Source organism: Pinus tabuliformis, chromosome X, assembly GCF_031772625.1.
Source record: "Pinus tabuliformis cultivar Carrire ecotype Pingquan chromosome X, CPIR1, whole genome shotgun sequence".
In the NCBI taxonomy this organism is placed as follows: Eukaryota; Viridiplantae; Streptophyta; class Pinopsida; order Pinales; family Pinaceae; genus Pinus; species Pinus tabuliformis.
In genome coordinates this window covers 272,692,486-272,710,968 of record NC_142308.1, presented here as the reverse complement: position 1 = coordinate 272,710,968, position 18,483 = coordinate 272,692,486, and the positions used below count along the sequence as shown (strand labels likewise).

General features: G+C 37.1%; 1 pseudogene; it reads right to left on the bottom strand.

Annotated features, from left to right (window-relative positions):
- Nucleotides 1-17,983, bottom strand: part of LOC149139438 (ABC transporter I family member 17-like) — a 58,880-nt pseudogene extending 40,897 nt beyond the window's left edge.
- Nucleotides 17,984-18,483: the final 500 nt, after the last annotated feature.

Below are 18,483 nucleotides of genomic sequence, written 5' to 3'. Positions count from 1 at the left end.
ATGGTTGATCTAGGGTAGGGTGCTTGGAAAAACATCCGCTCTCTCCTACAACAATTCTCGAGGCTCTAGAAAGGTCTTTGGATTTGACATTGTTGATTCTGCCAATGATAAAATCCATCTCTCACCTTCGGTGATATGGAAGATTTCTTGCATTACCTTGTACAAATTCGAAAGCTTTACATAGTTTCAAATAGCACTGTGAAACCAAAAAACACAAATTATAACCATCTGGATAGAAAATGGGAAGTATCCCTCTCTGAAACTTCCACTGTTGAACCTTCCTTAGATGATGTTCCAACAATTCCTTTCCACCGTTTACATTTTAAATCTATAGATGAAATCAAATCTGCAAACCTCAGAATTGTCGACATCATTGGAATTGTCAGGTCCACTTCTCCAACTCCCACCATTTGTCAAAGGGATGACTCTGAAACACCTAGAAAAAATATCAGCTTGGAAAACATGTCTAGCTATAGTATCGGCATCACCCTATGGGGGCGAGCATTGCCACACCTTTGGCAAGAAACTCATTGAACTCACCTCTTCTGGAACTTCGACCGTGATTGCAATTAAAGGGGGTCGCATAGCAAAATTTAATGGAAGAACTGTTGGGACTATATCGAACACCGGCCTCATGCTAGATCCTACCATTCCAAAGAATGAGAAGCTCTAATCATATTTTCATCAAAGAGACCACTTGGCCTCCTCACCATCATTAAGTAGAAAATTATTGGGGCCTTCCAAATGGGGACACCCACAACGTACAATTGTCGACCTCATCGAATCGCATCCTGCCAGAAAACCAACATGGTTCTCTGTTCATGGAACCATCACCTCTATTGACATGGAATATTTCTACTTCCTTGTATGCCCTCTCTCATTTGATGGCATGCAATGCATGAAAAAGGTTTTTAACCACTCAAATGGAATGTGGCACTGCATAAAATGTGGTAGGGCCTTCCCAGAATGTGACTATTGGTATGTGCTGAAATTTGAAATGCATGACCACACAAGCATACTGGAAAATGTCATCGCATTTGATAATGCTACAACTGAACTCATGGGTGTCCAAGAAAAAGACTTGTTCATACTCTCCAGTGATCCTGGTGCTATCCACAAGCTTCATGCAAGGGTTTCATTCCATCCTTTCCTCTTCATAATGTCCGTGAAAACAAATATCTTCAATGGTGTGGACCATTTGAATTTTGTAATAATCAATCTGGAGAAAATCACCTATAGCTCTCCATGTTCCATTCTCCTCCAGGAAATCAAAGAAATTTCTACTACTTCAGTTGTTCAACGTCTTTGAAAGTCGATTTATTTTCTCCATGCCACCCTGAAGTGTAAACAGTAACTTCTATATGCTTTTCTGTTCATTTTCATTTCATCCCTTGTCTCCCCCCTTATTTTTGCTCACTTCATCATTGTACTTATCTTCTTTATGTATATACACCTATGATACATGTTTCAGCTTCCACCTTTGCATAATTCTCCATCTATTACTTTACATATAGTATATATGTTTTTTTGATTCTTCCTTCTAAACAAAATAGAATATTTACATCCTTTTATATTGTTCTTTGTGCACCTAAATACAAACACTTGCTTCTTACAAAGGGTTGTCGTTTGGTTGCCTAAAATCTACTCGGAAAATGAATGATAGATAGTTATTGATCACCACAAAACTACTTCACTGAAATAAGATTTATTCTAATCTCATTCTATGCTCCAAAGATAGCTTTGACGAAGTTTCGACAAAAGAATTTGAATTTCACGACATTATTACATAATATCAAAGAAAAATAAACTCTATTATAAAAAGGTTTCTTTGATGAGTAAATTTCAACTACTTTGTCAAAAGACACATCTACTTTATATGCTAGAAGGTACTATTTCGAAAATATACCCACTAATGACGTTCTTAATTTTTGGGGCTAAGTACTCTATCTTTGCGCTTAAGACAACTCTTTCTCATCTCCTACATTCACTTGAACTTGTGTCCCCATGTTTGTATCAAGATGGACATGCCAACGTCTTCAGAAAACTCCTTAAGAAATGCTTGGAAGAGACTCCTTTATGCACAAAATAAATACACCTCCAACAAACAAATACAACTTAAATATAAAGCTAATTTAAACAACCAAACCTTTCCAGCTATAAACCTGTCTAATGTTTCTCTTCCCCAACATCCTGAAGCTTCACTTGCAAGCCCATCTTCTTCAACATTCCCTTCTTTGACTATACCTACCTGTCAACTTTCTCCATCCAATACCACTTCTTTCCCATATACATCAAACACCCCACCATTGAATCATTATCCTTCACTCACTCATCCCCATATTTTGGTCAACCCAGCCCTTAACCATGCACACAACCGATTTCATGAAAGGATAGATGACCTCTCTCCCTTGCACATCTGATCCATATGAAAAGAATCATACCCAAATATGAAAAAAAAATTCTTACATGGTAACCTTTGTTTCTCCCAATGTGAAACTACAAAATCCACCCACCACTTCTCCCTTGCGAACAACATGGACCCTGGCAACCAACTGTTTTTTCGTGCTGCTATAACACAAATAGAAGAAATTCTCATATCACATGTCAGCCCAATCTTGCAAGTCACCCATGCACGTCTTGGATAGTACAAATACATTCACTACAAAAAAACAGGTAATTTGCGCTAGATTTAGCACCATATTTTAGTGCATTTTTTTCTCAATTGGGATGAGCAGCCTGGCGCTAAATCTGGCTCTATTGTACAATTTTTAAAGCGTCCTTTTTTGCACCAAATTTTGCATCTTTTTTTATGCCAAATTTTCCATCATTTTTTGCATCATATTTTGCACCAAGATTTTCATTTGGTTTTACAATAGGTTTTTCTTCTAGTTTGGTGCCATTTTTTGCATTTATTTTTGCATCATTTTTTTATTCCTCTTTTGTGGCATTATTTGCTTCTAGTTTTGTGTTGTAATTTGCATCGAGTTTTACACCATCTTTGGCATCTGATTTAGTGCCTTTTTTTACATCCAGTTTGTGCCAATTTTTGCATCTAGTCTTATGCCATTTTTTGCTTCTAATTTTGTACTTATTTTTACATCTATATTTGCGCCAGTTTTTCTGCCTTTTTTACACCATTTTTTCCATCCAATTTTGCACCATATGTTGAATCCGATTTAGTGCCAAATTTTGCATGCATTTTCACACCATTTTTTGCATCTAATTTTGCACCATATTTTTCATCTAATTTTTCATCATTTGTTGCATCCAATTTAGCATCATTTTTAACACCATTTCTTGCATCCAATTTTGCATCCTTTTGAGCATCTAAATTTGCATCCTATGTTGAACCATGTGTTGCATCCACCTTTGCATCCCATTTTGTGTCTATTGTTACATTCAATTTTGAGCCATTTTTTTCGTCTACTTTTGCATTTGTTTTTGCACCAAGTTTTGAATGATTTGTTGCATCTCATTTTACATCCGTTGTTGCATCTCAATTTGCATCCAAATTTGAGCCATTTTTATGCCCATTGTTGCACAATTTTTTCTTCTTCTGTGTCCAATTTTGTACCATTTTTTATGTCCAAATTTGCATCCTTGTTGGTATCTAATTTTTCATCCATTTTGGCATCCAAATTTGCATCCTTTTCTTCTACCACATTTTGTGTCCACATTTGCATCTCATTTTGCACCTAGATTTTAGTTTGAATTTTCATCTAGTTATGCATCATTTTTGACATCCTTAGTTTCACTGTTTTTTAGTCCCATTTTGCATCTTTTTTGTGTCTTTTCCTACATCCTTTTTGCACCCAATTTTGCATCCTAATTTTACACCATTCTTTGCATCCTTGTTTGCGCCCAATTTGGTATCCTTTCATATGCCCTATTTTGTTCCCTTCTTTGTGTCTAGTGTTGCACCCTTTTTTAATTTTACTTTAAAACCCTTTTTGTGTCATTGTTTGCATCTTGTTTTGATGGCTAGTTTAACATCCAATTCTACTCCCAATTTTGCATCCATGGTTACATCCACTTTTGGCTTCTTGTTTAGAGTTTTACTTTTATTTCCATTTATGACCCCCTCTATGGGTTCATTTTACTAATTTCATTTACATAGTGAAATATATTAAAGTTTCTAAATATCATTTTGTTGTAGGATTTAATGCACGGTTAGAAGAACATAAAACCCTCCCATTTTATCCCGGAAACCTAGGATAGACCAATTAAGAGAAAGGTTGTTCTAAGGATTGGGGTTCTTAGTAGATCAAGATGTAGAGTATAGATTAAGAAAAAGAGAAGGAATTCTTGTGAGTCCTCGCATGCAGGTCTTCTTGGAGTTTTTATTATAGCAAGGAAGTGCTCCTATCTAGCTCCAAAGCTTGTTCCTACACATAAGAGAGAGAATAAAACAACCTTCACAACGTAATATATTGATAATCGAAACTATAAAAAACATATAAATATTATTCAATAAATAAATATAAACCAAAATCCCATACATTCATTAGTTAAATAGAATAACTAAAGAATGAATAGAAACATATGGAAGGAGGAACAACTGATCTATATTAATAAAGGAGTTGGAGGAAAGTTACAACAATCAGATGTAGTTGCAGCAGCACCTCCCCCAACTCCTAGCTCCAAAACTCTCCCTCTCAAGATAGATCTGAGCAGCGTGACAATACAAGAATTCCCATCATTTTCTCAATGGCCAAGCCTCCAATATATAAGAAAGTGAAGGCTATGAATATTTCCCAAATTCCTCATTAGTTCAATTTGGGAAAAATCTTTTGGGTGAATAATGTTTCCTCATATAAAAATGGCATTTTCCACTTTTTAGATGCTTTTGTGCTTAGGAAAAAGCTTTCCCATGCTTTATGGCTCTTTCTCGCTTTTGTATGCATTTATTTTTTAGGAAAAAGCTAAAGATGAGGATAAACAGATCACATTCCACGATATGAGTTTCCGAAAGTGAACAAGAGTGTCAAATTCAAATTCTAGTTTGCTTATGTTTTAGTTTTTTTTTAATATATATTTAGTTGTAGTATTTTTTTATTTTCTAAAAAAATATATTTAGTTTTTGGTATTTTTTTTTTTCTATAAGAAAAATTATATTATTTTTTTATAAAAATGGATTTTAAACATTCCATTCATGCTAAATTTGTGATTTTATGATAGGAGTTCAAATTATATATAAAAAAGTAACTTAATGCCATGTGTTGTGTCGCTGAGATGGGTATTATACATCTCTTCCTTGCTAAGTTATAGAATGTGCTTGGGTTTTCTTAATGCAAAAAAATAAATTATGTTCTTCATTATATCTTGAAATGTTCATCTTGAACCTAATAAAACAATAAATTTAAAATAGGTTTGCCTTGATCCTTTGTAGATATTTGTCCCCATTAATCTTGGTCTTAATAGATTAATTGTCTTATGATGGCTTTGAGTGGTCACTTTCATTAGTTGCATGCTTTATAGTTTTCTGTTAGTGACATTTTTAGGCTTGATAATATGTTATTTAATTTATCAAAATGTGATATTGTCCATATTATTGTTAAATATTAATATTAAATATGTTGGTTTTTTAGCATGGTTTAGCAAAATGTTCCCAAAAGGTTTATAAATTGTATTTTATAAGGCAATGATTCATTGGTTGATGAAATTGTTTTGGATATTTTTTTTAATGATTCATTGATTGATGAAATTGTTATGGATATTTTTTTTAGTATATTAAATTGTATGTGATAAAGTCAAAAGTCACCTCTCTTTTAGATTTTCATTGGTCAATTTCCCTTGAGGCCATCATGTTCACCATTCAGTCCCAGGTAAAGGAAATATAGGATTCATGAAGTGGAATTGTCCAAGCACTTAAATCTTGAGACATGTTTTTTTTTAAGTCACATTATACTTCCTTTCTGTGTAAATTCTCGATGAAAATAGTCTCATGGAACATGGGGGGCCTCAATAGTAAAGGAAAACAAAGACTCCTAAAAGAAAAATGGTACACAAAGCACCCATCAATAATGTTGATATAAGAAACAAAAACATTAAGTGAGGTTCTACCTCCTATAATTAGCAAATGGGGGAGGAATTTCCAAGTAGTATTGATTGACGCTTAGAGATACTTGGGTGGAATGGTTATTATTTGAAATGATCAGGACATCAAGGTTACCAATATGTTTACCTATTTTCGCATTATGACAATGCAATTTTACTTAATTGACATCGAGAAATACTACCATGTATCTAATGTCTGTGACTCCAATATTGCAAATGGAAAACCTCTATTTCTCAATTCTATTTCTATCACAAGTAATTTATACTGCCCATCTCCATGGATTATTGGGAGTGACTTCAATATTATCAAGTCTCTCTAGGAAAAGAAAGGATGAATCACAATGTTTAACAAGATATTTTGTAAGCTATACCATTAAAGCCATAAAATAGTCTCCATTAAAGTTGTCAAGCAATGAGTCTCCAACCCACACATGTGGATCAATGAGATGTAATACATGTGTGTGTGGTGACTAACTTAATACACTTTTCTAATAACTCCACAAACTTATGTATTTCACTCCATCACATAAAATTATAGTAGTGTGACATACGTAAACCAAGAGTAGACATTAAACCCTTAAGCAACAAACATTCCCTAGATCCTCAATTATGTGCTTAAATGATGAAGTGAAAATGCAAGGGGAAAGAGGATTTCATGATTTAACCATCACAAACATGTGATCAAGTATGACTAGGAGTGTATATATTCATATATTTTCCAAAGAGGGAGTGAATACATGAGTTACCATTCATTGGGACTTATTTTTCTTTCTTTTTCTTTTTCTTATATATAGGACTTAGGGAATAAGGTTTTCATAAGTTTGGCACAACTCATAGATATAACATTTACATGAATTTTCAATTCAGCCTTAGAGTTTAGACTTAGATAAATCATTATAGTGTATCTTTAATGATTTTGGCTTTCACTTTTTGATTTTATTTCATCACAAATGACAAAAGGGGAAATATTTTGCCACAAATCTATGAATTCTTAATCATAAAGGCGTCATATGATGAAAACAAATTAATGATGTTATTCTCTATGAAAATGATGGGTATTCTTGAGAAAATCTTATGCTTGTGGATGTCTCCTCTTTGGTTGAGAGGGAGTGAGGGTAGACACCATATTATCCATGTGTCATGTACTATGGCTAGGACTAACAGTCGTAAGCCTAGTAAAGACACCAGTAGGGAGAATGGTGGATTGGATAAACATCTAGGACCAATATTCTTTGAGAATTTGTACTTCGACTAGGACTAGCCACCATAAGTCAAGTACATTAATCCAAGATAATAATAGTCATGAGGATTGACATTTCTTGGTGTCAAATATTATGATAGTGGATTAGGAAATGATCATGTGATGACATACCTGGTGAACATCCTGGTGGGGTAAGTGCCTAGAGAGGCAGTGGTGTCCAAATTTATGCCTCCCACCATTGTGCTATGATCTAATGGAGAGATAAACTGGTTAGTCAAGGCCTTGATATTTTGACAATGTTGACCATGATGATGTAAATCATCATTGATGCTTATCAATCCAGATCCCTTCTTATATGAATATTTCAACTTGAGAGTACTTTTTGTCTCATTATGAATACCTCCCTAGTATAGAGGGAGGGTCATCATCTTCATTATAACCATCATCACCACCATCATCGTCATCATTATTGTCATCATTTCATTATCATCACAATATCCATTCATTTCATCATCATCATCATCATGATTATGGACATTGTCGTCAATTGTTCATAATTATAGGTATCGTAAGAAATATCATCAAACAAAAAGATGTTACGAGTGCTGGAAAAGGGTTGTTAGGACACATGATATATGCAAGAGAAATAACAACTTTATATTTTAGAGATGATCGATGATGATGATCATCAGTACCATTATCATCGTCATTATAATTGTCATCATCCCCATCATCATAACTAATATAATTTTTGTCATAATTGTTGTCATCTTCATCATGAACTTCATAATAATCATTCATGTCATCATTGTTGTTGATGATGACCAAGATGAAAATAATGATAATGATGATCAAATGATGATGACTTGAAAGATGACACCAAAGATAATTATTATGATTATGCCCATGACAACATTTAAAAATTGGGAAGAATGGCCAAGGTCATTAGCATCGTCATCATCATTGTCATTGTAACCCCCATCATCTTTATCATCATTTTCATTATAATAAAAGTCGAAATTCATGTCATCGTCGTCATATTCATTATCATCATCATCATAATTATTGACATTGTCATCAGTTGTTCATAATTTTCAATGTCATAAGAAATATCATCAATGCAAAAAATATGATGTGTGTTGGAAAATGGATGCAAAAGTGAACAAAAAAATGGGGGTAAAAATAGACATAAAATTGGATGAAGAGTGGACACAACATAAGTAGATGCAAAAAAAGATAGAAAAATTGACACAAGTGGATGAAAAACTATATGCAATAGTTGATGCAAACTTGAACACAAAATGGGATTCAAACATGGATGAAAAAGTGGAAGAAAGCATGGGAACAATAGTAGGCATAAAACTTAGCATGAATTGTGGTGAAACAAATGTGGATACAACAATGAATGTAAAAAAAAAGACACAAACTTGAATGCAAAAAGGAGGAAAATTTGGATGCAAAAATGGATGTAAACATGGGCCAAACATGGGTGCAATAGTGGACACAAAATTAGTTGCAAAATTGGACGAATCAAAAGTGGATGTAAAAGTAGATTCAAAATGGGATGCAAAAAACATAAACAATATTTGATGCAATCTTGGACACAAAAGAGGATGCAAATGTGGATGAAATAGTGGAAGAAAATGTGGGTTTCAACGATAGGCATAAGATATGGCACAAACCATAGCACAACAAAAGTGGATGAGAAAGTGGATGTAATAATAGGCACACAAAAAATATGAAAACTTAGATGCAAGACAAGATGCTATAAGGGATGTAAAAGTGGATGCAAACACGAGTGCAATAGGAGAAACAAAATTGGATGCAAAATATGGATGCAATGGAAGTACATGCAAAAGAAGATACAAAATGAGATGAAAAACCCAACACAAAAGTGGATGCAAAAATAGATGCAATATTTTATGCAAAAGAGGATGTGAAGATGGATGCAAAATTGGAAGCAAACGTGGGTACAACAGTAAGTACAAAACATGGCACAAATTGTGTCACAACAAAAGTGGATGTAATGATAGATGAAAAAAAAGAAGCAAATGAAGATGCAAAATAAGATGCAAAAAGGGATGTAAAAGTGGGTGTAAACATGGGTGCAACAATGGATGTAAAATAGGATGCAAAAGTTGATGCAACAAAATTCGAGGCAAAAGTAGATGCAATATGAGACACAAAACCTTATGCAAATATTGATGCAAAAGTGGATATAAAAAGGGATGCAAAAATAGATGTAAAAGTCGATGAAAACCTACATGTATATGAGGACGCAATCATGGATGCAAATTTAGAAACAAAAAATGGTGCAAAGGGAGGTGTCAAACTAGGTGCAAACTATGGCACAAGAAAAATGGATGCAGTAGTGGACACAATAACATATGAAAAATAGGATGTAAATATGGATGCAAAACAAGATGTAAAAGTCAATGCAACAAAAGTAGATGCAAAATTAGATGCAAAACTAGACACAAACCTTGATGCAAAACTTGGCACAAAGAGGATGCAAAAAATATGCAAAAAAGGATGCAAAAAATGATGCAAAAGAGGATGCAAGAGATGATGCAAAAGAGGATGCAAGAGATGATGCAAAAGTTTATGCAAGTGTAGGTGCAAAAATTGGATGCAATAGAGGATGAAAAAGTTTGTGATACATAATTAGGTGCCAAACTTGATGTAAAACATGGTGCAAAGGATGGCACAAAACTTGTCATAAAACATGGCGTAAAACTTGGTATAAAATCTGGTGCAAAACCTATTACAATACCTGGTGCTAAACTTGATGTAAGATTTGGTGCAAAACTCGGTGCAAACTTTGCATCAATTTTTGCACCATATTTGATAAATGGACACAAATAGCACCAAAAATGGGCTCTAGATGCAAAAAAGGAAGAAAAAAGGGATGCTAATCACAGGGTTTTGTTGTAGTGATTGGTCATACTATTTGTTTCCCACAAGACATCACTGCCATTGACAACATTTTACCATGCTTGATTTCCGAATTAGACATTGTCGTTGTTACTAGGCATGGCTCTAACCAAAAAACATATGATTTCATTGTCAGTGGGAGACATGTTCTTGTAGCTTCAGAGTACAAACTAGCCCATTATCCCTACTTCAAGAATGTCCAACTGGACCAAGCTGAAATATCTGCCTTGCCGACTCATCCTACTGATATGTCTTCACTCGTCCGTCGCATCTCCCCCTCCTCTCCTGAACCATGACATGACTTCCCTATTGATCTAGAGATAAAAAATTTGCTAAAAATTCAAATTTTTCAGATTGGTGTTGAACCTGAATGACTGCACAGTGCTTGTTGTTCTAAATCTGGCGCAACTTGTTTCGTATGAAACAAATTTCGTATGCTCCCGGAAACGAGTTCTGTTCATTTTCCAAAACAAGTGAATTTGGAAAAAAAATGCAGCACTGCACATTAAATAGTCTATATTGCTGATATGGAAGGTTGACTGGGATACCTACGTGGCATGTTGACTATGCAAGGTTGACTGGGCTTCATTTGGTCCAATGATAGCTTGCCACATGGCAGGCGTTGGTGGCACTGACTAGGTTGAGTTAGTGTTTTTGAATGGTTGATTGGTTAGACATGTGGACCAACCGGAGGTTGCCACATGGCCCAGCAAGAGGCTGCCACGTGACACCTCGGTGGCCAATAAAATTTGTTTAATTTTGGAGTAGTATTGCGGGGATTTGAACTTGAGACCTCCACTACACTAATCGTGATATTCACTGTTAGACCACACATGTTACTTCTTAAAGATAATTGAAAAATTATAATTAAGGTGAATGGGCACATAGTTGGGCGAAAGGGCCGGGCTAGGGCATAGCCCCTAGCCACCCCAGGGCCACGAGACCATAGGCAAGGGGCCAAGGGCTAGGCCCTAGCCCAGCCCACGTGACTTAACTACCATATGTAATGGGAATGTGAGCCATGTGAACACGCCACATATGTGGCCCTAACTGCTTGCAATCACTACCAGCCTAACTACCAGCAAAGACTACACCATGTGCCTAGTTCGATGGTCCGCTAACCTTAGCCGTCGAGCGGAGGAGTTAAGGGGCCAACACCAGGATGTGTGGCGACAATGTGGTCATGATTTTTGGAGTTAACTACTTAGAGGCCAGTTAAATGCTCCGACAATTTCGACCTAAGTTTGGCTGAATCAACGCTCTGTTAGTGGATTTTGGGGCAAAATTGTAGGACCGGTCCCAACTTTTGGGGAAATTATAGAGCAACTAGTAGAAAGGCTAGGGAAGCTCATATCTTCTTTAGTTTTTGGTCTTTTCATGAGCAGGAAGAGGCTAGACATGCATTTTTGGGTCTTTTGAAGCCAATGGAATAGGTTTCAGAGCTATTGGAGAAATTTTGTAGAGACTTTTTGGAGTTTTGAGTCTATGGGTGCTAGGATCAACCAATGGGTTGAATAGGTTTTTGAAGGCTTTTGAGAATGGAGAGGACTTTGTAGGATTTTTCTAACCTTCATATGTTTCTGCAGCAGCTAATAAATCTATGGTGTAGCTCATGTTTCTCTTTTCTCATTATGTCTTTGAGGAAAGTTCTCTTCTATTACTTGAAGTGAATTGTTGTACTTATTATGCTAATTTTCAGATGGAGTATGGGGTCTTGATTTGAGAACCCTTTTCTTGTTGATTTTTCTAGGACCGACTGTAGGTTGTCATGGTTTTAGAGTGAGATTTCTTTGGAGGAGAATGTTTCCTTGAAGTGGAAACTAGCCACTCTTTTGGTCAACACACTTTATGTAGTCTTTATCACTGCAGTATTTTGAGCATAATGAGATTGCATTAAGCCATTGGAATATGGACCAAGGAGACATAGTTCAGGAGGGGTGGACTTCTTTATCAATTTCTGAGTGTATTATTGTTATGATAATGTTCAATGTTTTTTTAATTCATGTTTTAAGCTCATGAATTACATATAAAGACATAAAAACTCATGGTTAACTTGCAATTTGCCTTATAATCCTCAAGCACTTTGTTTACTATTCTGAATTGGAATTTAGCATAAGAAACACTACCTTTCCCATTGACAATATTCCTGCACATGCCACTCCAACAAACCTCCAACCATCCTCTTTCGTATCAGCATTCCCTCGTTCCCATACCGAGCTTGAAGAAATATGCAACTACCTACACTCTCCCATCTTACTTCCACCACTTCACTTTCTTGTCCCTCTGTTCCCCCCTCTCCTCTCAATGAATATACCACATAAGGCCTCTTTTCTATGGAGTTCCCCACACTCTTCCCCACACGGGCTTCCATTATTGGTAAACCACATCTTAAAAAAGTTGAACTGCAAGAATATGTTGTTCCCCTCATAGGCTACTATGATAACCGTTTTTCCTAGCATTCAAGATTTTGGTATTGCTTGTACAATCTTATGTTGTGGAATCATAGTCAAACAACTGCTTCTATTTTCATGAAGAGAAACCTTGAAGAGGGATTTCCAATGATCGTTGCAGACCTTCATGCACGTCTCCATGACATGTCTGATTCCATGCTTCCTGACTAGATTATGTACTTTAGATCAGGTCTTCAAGGGACACGCTCATTCTGGAACAAACACAGAGGTGAACTCACTGATATGATCATATAAATAGGTATCCCTAATTTATTTTTAACTCTAAGTGCAGCTGACACCAAATGGCATGACATGCACATGGTCATGCCTGGTAGCCCCCCCCCAGATTCATCCGAGTTGTCTCGATGGAAATTCAAGAATATAATCAACCATACACATCTTGTAGCATAGTACATGCATTGCCAATTCACAATATTCCTCGAAGAGGTATTTCAAAAAGGTTTACATACAAAGGAATTATGGTGCAGGTTTTTCCCTGACCATCCTTCTCCTTTTTATTTCTTTGTATGGATGTATAGTCACCTCACAAAATTTCCTTTTTCATATTTTTAGGTATGAGTGGCAACATAGGGGCTCCACACACATACATGGTTTCCTTTGGCTCGAAAACGCACCCGATATGGACAATCTTGATTGCGATGACCAGGTCATGATGGATAGAGCCAAGTCCTTTTTTGATGAACACATTTCTGCTTGGAATCCTCACCCTCCTGAACAACGTGGACCTTATGTACACATCTCTATAGATAATGACCCATGCATCCTTCCATCACCATTGATATTTGTATCCTCTCACCTTCAGGACTATGATAATCTTCTTAGTTGCTTTCAATGACATACAAAATGCCACCCCTCTTCATATCTTCGCAAAAAAGGTCCTACTCTTGTTTGCCGGTATGGAGTTCCATGGGATTTGAATCCCACCTCCTCTTTGATCATTGATGACATTGGACGAAAAAAATATGTCCCCACTCGTAATGATGACATATTAAATGTACACAACTCTGACATGCTATACATATGGAGAGCAAACATTGATTGCCAACCGGTTTTGTCTTGGCATGTTGTTCTCTGCTACATCACAAAATATGCATCAAAACTAGAAACAAAATCATAAAGTTATCGGAAAATGTTGTCATGTGTCTCCCAGGATGTCCACCCTGAAGCACCTATTGTTAATGTTGTCTAAAAATTTTTAACAGAAAAAATTGCTGATAGGGACATCGGTGCAGAGGAAACATGCCACATGCTACAAAATTTGTCCCTTTGACTTTGTAGTTGCTCATTTATTTCCCTCAATGTTACTCAAACTTTTTTTAACGTGTTTCTCATGGTCTAGGTTCCGCCTTCCCAACACCACCCTTCATTGTAGCATACATGAATATACCTCCTTCGCTTGAAACACAAACTCTTCTTGAAGCTGCACATTCCTAGTCCTTATTTTCTCACCAAAAGCATAACCAATGGAAACAAATAAATACTTGCAATATTGTTCATGTCCTCCCTTCCTGTTCCTTGATCCCTTCTCCTGTTGATGCTTGCTGTGCTTCTTTCTGCTGGAGTGCACTACTTCTATACTTCCCTTTCTGCACACTCCCATCAGACATAGGCTCCACTGATGAAGCAAGCATTTCACATTTGGAACAAAAAAGATATGTGTATGTTCCATGGCATGTTCATCAAGCCACTAAAAACCCCATTTCTCCTTTCTCTGATGACACCTGCACGAATGATATGTTGAACTCCCCTAAATCTGTAGACATCGATGAATGGCAATTCCTTTCTCAGCTACACCTTGGAAATAACATGGAAATTGATTACATTGATATGCTTGGACATCACCACTTTGAATCTAACCACAATTGGCCCATACATCCCTCTCGCTTTGCAAGAGACAACCATATGTTTCATAGAATTTAGTTGCTCATCCACCCAAATCTATTCTAGCTCGTCTCCAGTGCCCCAATCGCTCACCTCACTATCGCCCACCTAGCAAGTTGCTTTCATTATTTTCCTCACCCACTTTAGGTGCAATTCTTCCATTCCTCCACTTAGAATGCTCATCCAAGGTACTGCTAGAACAGGGAAGTCTCATTTATTTGATTTCCTAAAAGATACATTTCTTGTTGAATCTCTTCCCAATTCAAGTCCATTAATCCTACTCACTCCAATAGGTGTTGCAATGTTTAACATAAAGGTGCTTACAATCCATTCTTCCCTTTTCATTCCTTTAGTGTCAATGCATCCTCTTGAGGGCCAAAAACTTCTGCATCTGCAAGAAAAAAATCATCACGTCAAATATATTTTAATCGATGAAATGAGCTTTATTGGCCCTAAACTTCTTTTACACATAGACGATCGCTTAAGGGAGGTATTTCATTCGTATCAGAATGTGCCTTTTAGAAATTGATCTATCATACTTTTTGGTGATCTTGGGAAACTACCTCCTATGAAGGAAATTCCCATGTATGTCAGCACATCATGTGGAAGTTCCCTTTGGCACACCTTTGACATAGTCATCACACTATCCACCATGTTTCATCAACAAGGGACAAACCCTCTTCAAATTGCATTGCTACAATTGCTCACGAATATAAAAAAATGCAACACAAACAATCGAAGAATGGAACATTCTCATGTCAGGAACAAATTCCTTTTTGTCAAAGGATGAGCAGCAGGAAATTGACAATGCAATCCATTTATATCCAACCAACCCAGCTGTCGAATTGCATAACAAACAAATGCTCAAAAAATTGAAATGACAATTGCATGATGCTACACATAGAAAAGGAACCACCATGCTATTTTTGCACACGAAGAATATGAACAATTGGATGCAAAAGTTCTTATTTGCAATGAACAATAGGTTTTCCTCACATGTAACTTATGGGTTAAAGTAGGTCTTATAAACATAGCACTTGGAAAAGTAATTTCCATTTTTTATGCAGCTGGATCAAAACCCCCTCAATTACAATCCTTTGTAGTTGTTTACTTCTTCCAGAACATAAGGCCACCATGGGACGCCTTAAACCCATCTTATGTTCCAGTTCCCCCAATATAATGAGGGTTTCACAAGAAAATTCCCCTTCAAATGGCATGGGGCTTGAAAATACATAAATTACAAGGAATGACATTACCAAAGGCGACAATGGACATTGACAACATAGACTGACAAGGATTAACATTCACTTCTATCACTGGAGTTCGGACATTGGCTGATATTTGCATCTATCCACCATTTTCCTTTAGCTGCTACTCTTGCATGCAAGGCAATGCTTACATCAAGCATAGGCAACAAGATGAATCCATACTAGCATCAAAGTATTTACAACCACCCGTAATATGATTGCTGCATCTAACCCCTTTTGATTCCCTTTCAGTACGCATAATTTTCATTCAATTTCACAATAGTTGCTTTCTTTAACAAATAGTTGTTGCGAAACTTAGTTAAAATTCCATAAATTTTCCCCTTTCTACAAAAAAAATAATGTGTGCATTCGTCTTTATAAAAAAAAGAAGAAGACAAACTTTACAAGTTCGCATTTCACTAATTGATATGAGCATACTTTTACAACTCTTCTTCAAATCAAATACTTTCAAAAATGCTTGATAGGGAAATAGAAACTAAAATATCTGTTCTCACTTAATGCCAAATCTCTTTTTAGCTCTCCAAGAAGTGACATTTTTTTTTTTTTTTTCCGAAGAAAAAATAGTAACTTTTTATTAAAAAGATAATGAAAAGTTACATCTGCATATGCACTAAAGCATACTGAGAACTGCCACAAGGGCTCTACGCAACGTTAGAAAACTAACGTGCAAAAAGAAATGAGAGAAAAGAAAGAGGGAGAAGAGTATGAAAAGAGGCAGAAAAACTAAAAAATAGTTCAAGTTTTCCGCCCCTTTTTCTTTTCGACCTTACGCCACTCTCCTTGGGTGGGCTCGGTCGGTGCAATGATCAACTGTGTTTCTATATTCTGTGAACCAATTTCTTTGTCTGAGTCTGAAGTATCTGAGTGGTGATGTCGCTTGATGCCTCCTGTGCTGTGGTCCACAGTTGTCATCTCTACCTTGTTGTCTGTTGTGTTTCCTCTCTGTTTCTCCATTTCTTGAGCTACCTCGGTCTTCTCTGCAGGGATCTCTTCCTCCTCTGCTTCTGATTCTTCGTCATCTGAAGCTGGTGGTGAGAATTGCCATCCTTTCCTCTGCTTCCCTTTCTGCTTCCTTTTACTCTTGGCTTCTGGGCATGTGTTTTGTAAGTGGCCTGTCTGCCTACAGAGTCTACATCTGAAAGCAGTGTTTTCATAGTCTAGCACTTGCAGCCAGTTTGTTGTTTGTAGATCAGCCTTATACTGTCCGGCAGCCCTTTGCTTAAATCTACTTCCACATAGATACGTGCGTAAGTGTAGATCCTTTCATCAATCCTATCCAGATCTGTTTTGATATATTTCCCAATGCTGTTCCCAATGCCTTCCAGAACTCGTTCATTCCAAAAATGCAGAGGTAGATTATATAGTCTAACCCAGACCGACATTTTGGTTACAGTCATTTTGTTTGGATCGAAATCTGGGAACCATGGGGTCATAAACAGCCCCGATGTTCCCCAGAACTAGGGTCCTGCACTAATAACTGTGTCTCTGACTTCCTTGGATGAAAATCTAACTATAAAAAACCCCTTTGAGCAGAGATGGATATCGCATTCCATGGTCCAGCTGGTGAAGATCCAATGAAATAGATCCAGGGGTTTGGGCCAAAAACTGTTGAAACGGCAAATGAGGGCTTGCGTTTCATAGGACTTTACGAAATCATCCAGCCCAGAAGAATCTAAATTTAAAGCTGGGGTTTGCTCTGCCTGATCTACTATATATGGCCTGGGTATATGGCCGCCTTGATCTGGAGAGGACCCTGAATCTCTGCTGCCCTGTAAAATGTTTTTATAGGATAACCCTCCCTTGGGTTGGTGCTGAGGTGCAGTTTTTTTTCCCTTTTCTCCGCTTTGCTGTCCCTTAGACGTAGCCCCTCCTCTCAATCTGAGGTTTAAAGAGATGATTGACCCTGGCCCAATCTCATAGCTTTCCATCGATCTGCAGTCTTGTAAAGACCATCTTCCACTAACAAGATGTTGGATCTGGACTGGGTATCCCATTTCTACCCATATTTGTTGTTTCAGTTGAATGGATGTACTTCCTGCATGAACCCATACTAACCTAGTTTTCCCTTGTGGGAGTTTAATCAAAATCTGAAAACAGTTTTTTGTTACCTGCTCTGGCTGTAGGCCAAAACCCAGATCTGGCCCTGATTTTATTCGTTTTTCCTTTTGCATGTCAAGATCTGCGTGATCTCTACCCGGTCTATGGATGGTGTCTTCGATCTGCGTGATCTCTACCCGGTCTATGGATGGTGTCTTCGATCTGCTGTTTGGGATCAATCTGTGCTCGTGCGGAGGCTAGATCAAGTAGATCTGAGCCGAGACCACTCTGATTTGGTCCGCGTGTTGTAAAAAGGTGCGGATCTGCACCAGGCAATCCCCATCTACAATATTTGGGTCTCAGATCTGGTAGATCCGACCCAGATCTGCCAAGATTGGGCCTTACGGTTTTGAGGTGGGTCGGACCTGCAGCCCGCAGTCCCCCAACCTTACTTGCAGAAATCGTGAGGAGGTTTACAGTATTGGCGGATCCAAACCCTGACATTTTTTCGCCTCCATGGGGGGTTCTGGAACTTGAAACATTCTTTGCATGCGGCTCATACCTCTTCAGGAGCTTTCCTTCCGTATCGATCTTTGTTATCTTTGGCCCGTCACGCAGATAGTGTTTTGTGCGA